This window comes from Phyllostomus discolor, chromosome 3 (assembly GCF_004126475.2).
Source record: "Phyllostomus discolor isolate MPI-MPIP mPhyDis1 chromosome 3, mPhyDis1.pri.v3, whole genome shotgun sequence".
In the NCBI taxonomy this organism is placed as follows: domain Eukaryota; kingdom Metazoa; phylum Chordata; class Mammalia; order Chiroptera; family Phyllostomidae; genus Phyllostomus; species Phyllostomus discolor.
The window spans coordinates 146,003,623-146,012,188 of NC_040905.2; the positions used below are offsets into that span (position 1 = coordinate 146,003,623).

Genomic DNA, 8,566 nt, shown 5'->3' on the forward strand with positions numbered 1-8,566 from the left:
TATGGACCTTTTTTGGAAGTCTATTTTGTCTGATATGAGTATTGCTACCCTGGCTTTTTTTTTTTCCTGTCCATTTGCTTGGAAGATTTGTTTCCAGCCCTTCACTTTCAACCTGTGCAGGTCTTTTATCCTGAGGTGGGTCTCTTGTAGGCAGCATATATGTGGGTCACTTTTTCTTATCCATTCAGCTATTCTATGTCTTTTGATTGGAGCATTTAATCCATTTACGTTTAAGGTTATTATTGATAGGTATGTATTCATTGTCCTTTAAGTAAGTGTGTTCCTCTCTCTTTTCCTTCCCTTCCTTAAAGTAGTCCCTTTAGAATCTCTTGCAGAGCTGGTTTGGTGGAGGTGTATTCTTTAAGACTTTTTTTGTCTGAGAAGCTCCTTATTTGGCCTTCTATCTCGATTGAGAGCCTTGCTGGATAAAGTAGCCTTGATTGCAGACCTCTGGTTCTCATTACTTGGAGTATTCCTTGCCATTCTCTTCTGGCTTGAAGTGTTTCCATTGAGAAGTCAGCTGTTAGCCTTATTGGGGCTCCCTTGTATGTTCCTTCCTGTTTCTCCCTTGCTGCCTTTAGGATTCTCTCTTTGTCTTGAAATTTTGCCGTTTTAATTATGATGTGTCTTGAGGTGAGCCTTTTTGGGTTCCTCTTGATTGGGACTCTTTGTGTTTCCTGGCTTTGTGTGACTTTTTCTCTCATCAAATTAGGGAAGTTTTCCTTCATTACTTTTGCAACTAGGTTTTTGATCCCTTGCTCTTCTTCTTCTCCTTCTGGTGTTCCTATTATACGGATATTATTACGTTTCATATTGTCTTGCATTTCTCTTAATCCCTCTTCATTCTTTCTGAGCCTCTTTTCCTTTCTTGCTCTTTCTGGGTGTTGTTTTCTACTTTTTCCTCTAGCTTGCTAATCCGATCTGCTTCATCAATCCTGCTTTTCATTCCTTCTACTGTGTTCTTCAGTTCGGAAATTGTATTCTTCATTTCTTCTTGGCCCTTGTTGAGAGTTTCTATTTCCTTTTTCATGTTTATATAGTTTGCAGTGAGATTGTTGTAGCTTCCCTCTAGTTTCTGATAGCTCATTGTGAGTTCATTGAACTTCCTGATAATCATTGTTTTGAACTCACTATCTGATAGTTGAGTTGCCTCTATTTCATTTAGCCTTTTTCCTGAGGCTTCCTCATTTCCCTTCAACTGGGGATTGTTTCTTTGTTTTCTCATTGTTCGTGGGTTTCTTCTTGCTATCCTCTGTTTCTTAAATTGATCTGTTCTGGTTCCTTGTAATTATGGTGTGAACTTCTGTGCTGGAATACTTGTGAGATTCAGTGGTGCAGTCTCCTTCATGTATCCTGGTGTTCACAACTTCCCCCTACTGTTTTTTGTGATCAGTTGGAGGAGTAAGGCAAAATGGTTTAAGACAGCAAGACAGTATACTATGACATTTACATTAGCAGCCAGTAGAGAAGAGATGGGTTATCCTTTGGCTCCTTATAGTGTTAACCATGATCCTCCACCCCACTATCCACGTTTTAGAAAGGATAGAAAGAAGGTAAGACTCTTATTGTGGACGAGAGGATTGTTAGTTGGATCTAGAAAGCTGTGAGGCTGTGGGAGGTCAGATTCTAAGGTAGGGTTGGAATAAAGATTAGTAAATAGGAGTAGTGTGTAAAAGAATAGAGACAACCCCCACAACAGGAAAATGTTCAGGAAATTGAAAAGTGGGCTGAGATCAGGTAGGGGTATTGAGTAGTATTTACTATTGTATGAACTAGGTCTTATTAGCAGTAGTAGTAAAGTGACAGTCTTGTGGCAGAATCGATGAGATCTAGATAACAAGAATAAAGAGTATAGAACCTTGAGAAGCGTATTAATGGAACAGATGAAGGATAGTAAATTATCAACACACTGTGATTGAGATACCAGGGGGAACCTCTCAAATGACAGTATAACCAGCCAAGCAAAGAAGATTATACAGAAAGAAAAAGAATACCAAAATACTATTAAAATAAAAAATGTCGGAAAAGTGAGAAAAAGATAATACAAATTTACAGTAACTTGTAAGATCAAAAAAAAAAAAAGAAGGAAAAAAAAGCAGAAGATGGAGTGCAGGAGAGATAAATTTGGAGTGGAAAGAATAATACTAGGATGAATGGAAGAGAAACATAAGGGATTGAGAGATATAAACATAATAAGAATTGAAAAATAAAATGTCACTTAAAACACAAGATAAAATCAATCAATCAACAACAGCCACAATTACAAAACCAAACCAAACCAAACAACAAAAAAAAACCTCTTGTTGGTTTCTAACTGGCCAGACCAGTTTTTCTGATCTTGCTGGCTTCAGCTGGCTAAGGGACCTTTGAAATGCTTATCACTCTTCCCAGCCAAATCTCACCAAGTCTCTCAGGTACCCTGAGCACTCCCAAGCACATTCGCTCTCCGGAGCTCACTGCTGCCTTCTGTACTCTGGGGCCCTGCAAGATTCCAGCTCTGTGATCTCAGGAGGCACCCACGACGTTTTGGGATTCATTGTGCCCTCTCTGGGAATCGTAAAAGGGCTCGTCCATCCACCAAATTTTTGAGTTTTGGGCTCTAGGAATGCCCTAAGCGCCACATCCCTTCCAGGTTCACCGCACGAGAGTCAGGATTCCCAATGGGGCACATGCTTCCACAGTTCAGCACCGCAGCCTCCAGAAACCTGAGAACGCCGTTCCCTTTCCTGGATCAGGGCTGCGATGTCCGGGTTTTCCACCAATCCACACTCCCACTGGGCTAGGGGTGCAGGCACTCTTCCAGACTGCCCTTGTTGTGCCTGCTGGACGCTCTCACTTCTCCCATGGCTCTGGGTGGGTGTTCACAGTCCCTGGGTAATTTTTTCCCAGTCAACTGGCCTCTCTGTGCCTTCAAGCAACAAGTTCTCCCCTGGAGTTGCTCAACCCCTGTATTTGGGGGAGGGAGCAGTGACTCCCCTCTCCTGGAATCCCTGAGGCAGACCCGGGAGCACTGGGCCTGGGGACTGCAAACCCCTGGTCCCCCCGCTGATCCCTGGGTCCCTTTTGTCCTGAAGCAGTCTCCTTACCGTCTGGGTTTTCAGTGATCGCAATAATTTTTGATGTCCTACTTTCAAAAATGATTCGGTAACCTAGGCCACTTACTCTGTTTCTCCACTGATCCGAGAGTTTCCCTCCTCTTCACAGAAGCCGAGAAACACGCTGTGTAGAGTAAAGCTGCCATCTTTCTCCCCACGATATTGTGAATATCTTAATCACATATATGTGTGTGTGTGTGTGTGTGTGTGCTGTTTAGTTTAATGCAAGGTCATTATATGCTGATTCAAAAGATTCTATCTTTCTGAGTCATAAAATTGGTATTTTCTCTTCAAAATGAACTTTTTGGTAGCTATACACAGTTTTGAATATGGAAAACCCTATCATAAGAGATTTTTTTCAAAAACCATAATCCTACTAATGTTTACAAAAACATAAATACATTAAATTTATGGCTAGAGTATGATGTTTTTAATGTGAATGAACTCTGAAATAGCCACAGGTGACCATTTTGGTATTTACAGTCTGTGGCATTTCCAGAGAGAAAAGTCTTTGTTTACTGACTGTCTGAGAGTTTGCCTTCTTCAGGCCAGGTAAACATCTTCTGTGCTTTGACAGGAAGTACCCATCATCCACAGTGCTTGGGCACCTGCTTTTAGATGATCATTGATTATAGTTTTAGCATTTTCAAGGTCAAGGAAAAGTCTGGCTAGAATTATATAGCAGGTAGCAAACTACATGCTTAGTAGAGAGGTCTCTGAAAGTGTTCTCTGGCTCTGGCAGTGATATGTTATGTGGCAGGCATACCATGTTTCTTTAGCAGGTCATTTATTTTCTTTCATGCGCTGCTGAATAGAGCTAAGATCAGTTTGTAAATCACATTGCCATATTATCCATCTCCATAACACAACACTGGGTTGATAATTGTTTGCTATTTTTGAAAAAGCCTTTCAGTTATACAACTGGGGAGAGAAGGAAAAGTAGGACGTATTTATTTCCTTTGAAATCTTGGGTTATAAATTAGAATGAAATCAAATCATATATGTAAAAATCCTCACTCCAGAGGAAAAGATGTATTTTATATTTGAAGTATTGTGCAAAAAATAGAATAACAATTAGGATTTCATAGTGAAAAATTAACTCCTGAAGAGCAATCCGTTTTTCTATTTTAGTCCAAATGATATGATGGTACAAAACTATTTGGGACACAGGTGAAATGAGGAAAGAAAATGTTAAAAGAAAAGCTTTTGGTATTGTTGTTACTACAGGTATACCTTGTTTTATTGTCCTTAGCTTTATTGTGCTTCACAGATATTGCAATTTTTACAAATTGAAGGTTTGTGAAAATCTGGTGTTGAGCCATTTTTTTCAACAGCATTTGCTTACTTCATGCCTCTGTGGTACATTTTGTTCCTTCTAGCAATATTTCAAAAAGTTTCCTTATTATTGTATTTGTTATGGTGCTATGACATCAGTGATCTTTTGTGTTATCATTGTAATTGTTTGGGGTACCACAAACCATTCCCATGTAAAATGTCAAACTTAATTAATAAATGTTGTATGTGTTCCGGCTGTTGCACCGAACAACCATTCCTCCATCTTTCTCCATCTCTTCCAGCCTCCCTATTTCCTGAGACACAACAATTTAAAACTAGGCTAATAAATAACCCTACAATGAATTCTAAGTGTTCAAGTGAAAGGAAGAGTCACATTTCTCTCACTTTAAATCAAAAGCTGCAAGTGATTAAGTTCAGAGAGGAAGACATGTTGAAAGCATAGGCCTCTTGTGCCAGTTAGCCAAGCTGTAAATTCAAAGACAAATTTTTGAACAAAATTAAAAGTGTTATTCCAATAAACAAATGAAAGATAAGAAAGTGAAACAGGTTTAATGTTGATATAAAGTTATAGTGGTCTGAATATAAGATCATGCTGGCCACATTCCCTTAAACCCAAACTTAATCCAAAGCAAGGCTCTAATTTCTCTTCAGTGCTGTGAAGGATGGGAGAGGTGAAGAAGCTGCAGAAGGAAAATTTGAAGCTAGCAGATAGTTCATGAACTTTAGGGAAAGAAGTTGCCTCTATAACATAAAAGTGCAAGATGAAGCAGCAGCTGCTGATACAGAAGCTGTAGCAAGTTATCCAGAAGATGTAGCTAAGATAATAAATTAACATGGCTATAGATTTTCAATGTAGTTGAAACAGCATTATATTGAAAGAATATGTCAGGTAGGACTTTCACAGCTAACGAAGAGAAGTTAATGACTAGTTTAAATGCTTCAAGAACAAGCTGATTTCCTTTTAGGGTTTAATGCAGCTGGTGACTTCAAACTGAAGCCACTGCTCACTTACTATAACAAAAATCATAGAGCCCTTCAGCCTATGGTACTCTAAATCTACTTGGATTGTGCTCTGTGGATGGAACAACACAATCTGGATGAAAGAACATCTGTTTGCAACATGGTTTACTGAATATTTTTAAATTAAATTTATTAGGGTGACATTGGTTAATAAGATCATAGAGGTTTACAAGTGTACAATTCATATGATATATCACCTGTATATTACATTATGTGCCCACCACCCAAAGTCATATCTCCTTCCATCCCCAAACACTGGACCCTGTTTACCCTTTACAACCCCACCCCACTGCCCTCTGGGAACCACCATACTGCTGTCTTCGTGTCTACGAGTTTCTTTCTGTTAAGTTTTTCTTATGTGTTTATTGGTTGCTTTCAGTTTTATATTTCACATATGAGTGAAATCATATGAATTATTTTTTGAAGATGGTTCCAACGCATTTGCCCATTTCATGATGAGTGATTTATGTGCATACTTGCCTACACTGAGCTGAGTGTTCAGTAGTTTTTGAACAAAAACAGCATGACCCCCCTGTCCCACCCTTTCTATTCACTCAGTCTCACCCTGAGTGACTGTTTTTCTTGTTTCTTCAGGTGAAAAAATTCCTCAAATGGAAATGTTTTGCCAATGTGGAAGATGTGAAACAAACAACAAAAGCACTCAAAAGCATCAAAACTGACAAAAGTTCAAAAACTATCTTGAGCAGTGGAAAAAAATGTCTTGATACGTATATTGCATCATGTGGAGAGTACTTTGAAGGTGACTGAAGTTTAACATGTAAAAACAATTACACAAATTTTTTATAAATAAACTCTGGGTTCTTTTGGATCCCCTCGTATGGGCCACAACTTCATCTAAATGTCTACTGAAGGACACTTCAGTTGTTTCCATGACTTGGCCACTGTGATTAATGTTACAATGAACATAGAAGTGCATATACCTTTGCAATAAATGTTTTCAAATTTTTCAGGTAGATACCCAGAGGAAGGGTTGCTGGGTCACTGTTCACTGTCACCACTCTTATCCAATATAGTTCTAAAATTCCTAGCCAGAGCAATTAGGCAAGAGAAAGAAACAATAAGCATCCATTGGGAATGAAGAATTAAAATTTTCACTTTTTTTGAAGATGACATCATTCCTTATATAGAAATTCCTAATGACTCCACAAAAATAAAACTGTTAGAAACAATAAACACATACAGTTTCAGGATACAAAATCAATGTAAAAATCCCACTGATTTCCTATACATTAACAATAAAATTTCAGAAAAAAATGGAAAAAAGTTTCTTTTACAATTGCAACAAAAAGAATAAAATATCTAGCAACAAACTTAACAAAGGGTGTGAAGGAATTATATACTGAAAACTACAAAGCAGTAATGAAAGAGATTTTAAAAGACACAAAATAAAAAAATCTCCCATGTTCATGCATTGAAAGAATTAGCATAGTTAAAGTGGCCATATTTCCCAAACCAATATACAGGTTCAATGCATCAAGGTGCTCAATGATGTCATTGAGATCCCCATGACATTTAAAAAAATAGAACAAAATAATTATCAGATTTGTATGGAACCACAAAAGACCCCAAATAGCAAAAGCAATCCTGAGAAAAAAAGAATGAAGCTGGAGGTATCACATTCCCAGACTTCAAATTATACTATAAAGTGATAATAATCAAAACAGCATGGTATTGGCAGAAAAGCAAATGGAACAGAATTGAGAGTCCAGAAATAAACCCACAAGTATATGGGCAAATAAGTTTTGATAAAGGACCCTAAACTTTACAATGGAGAAAAGGTAGCTTCTTCAATAAATGGTGCTGGGAAAATTGGAAAGCCACATGTAGAAGAATTAATCTAGACTACTGATTATCTCCATGTAGAAAAGCTAACTTTAATTAAATCAAAGAACTGAATATAAGACCGAAAACCATAAATTACATAGAAGAAAACATAGGTACTAACATTATAGACTGTGGTCTCAGAGATTTTATGGGTTTACTAAGTATTTTAAGCCCCCTGTTGAGACCTATAGCTAGAAAAATGATTCCTTTCAAAATACTGCTGCTCATTGACAAGACACCTGGTCACCCAACATCCAGGGTGGAGATGGAGACATACAATGAGATTTATATTGTTTTTATGCCTATTAACACAACATCTATGCTGCAGCCCATGTTTCAAGGAGTAATTTCAAGCCTTATTATTTAATAAATACATTCCATAAGGCTATAGTTGCCACAGATGGTAATCCTCTGATGAATCTAGGCAAAATATGTTGAAAACTTTATGAAAAGGATTTATAATTCTAGATTCCATTAAGGACATTTGTGATTTCTTGAAAAAGGTCAAAATATTAAATTCAACAGGAGTTTGGAAGAAGTTTATTCCAATTTTCATGAGTGACTTTGAGGGATTCAAGACTCCAGTGGAGGAAGTAACTGTGGGTGTGGTAGAAATAACAAGAGAGGTCGAATTAGAAGTGGAGCCTGAAGAGGTGACTGAATTGCTGCAGTCTCATGATAAAACCTTTACAATGAGGAGTTAATTCTTATGGATGAACAAAAAAATGGTTTCTTCAGATGAAATCTACTCCTGGTGAAGATACTGTGAAGGTTGTTGAAATGACAACAAAAAATTTAAAATATCACATAAACTTGGTTGATAAAGCAATATAAGACTTTGACAAAATTGACTTCAATTTTGAAAGAAAGTCCTGCTGTGAGCAAAATGCTATCAAGTAGCGTGCATTGCTACAGAAATGTTATCTGTAAAGGGAAAAGTCAATTGATGCTGTAAACTTCATTGCTGCCTTATTTAAAGAAATTTTCACAGCTACTCCAGACTTCAGTAACCACCACCCTGATAAGTCAGCAACCATCAACATTGAGGCAAGAACCTCTGTAACCAAACACAGGCTGAGCAGCTTGCCACAATAAAATCCCAACTTGTGTGACAAGCTTTTTAGGAAAGGAAAGGGCTTGTTTCAGATTCCAGCAATCTGAAAAGATGGACATTCTTGTCCTAAAGCCCATGTAACATCTCAGTGGAGACAGAGGTTTTTATAAGGAGGGGAAGGGAAAGCAGAGCAAAGAGATGAGGGAGGGGATTAAAAAATTCTCTACGGGAAGAACAGCATAGTCCATTCCAATAA

At 37.8% G+C, this 8,566-nt stretch overlaps 1 pseudogene; it reads left to right on the plus strand.

The window, feature by feature from the left end:
• Positions 1-4,728: 4,728 nt before the first annotated feature.
• On the plus strand, positions 4,729-8,211 carry LOC118499384 (annotated as a pseudogene).
• Positions 8,212-8,566: the final 355 nt, after the last annotated feature.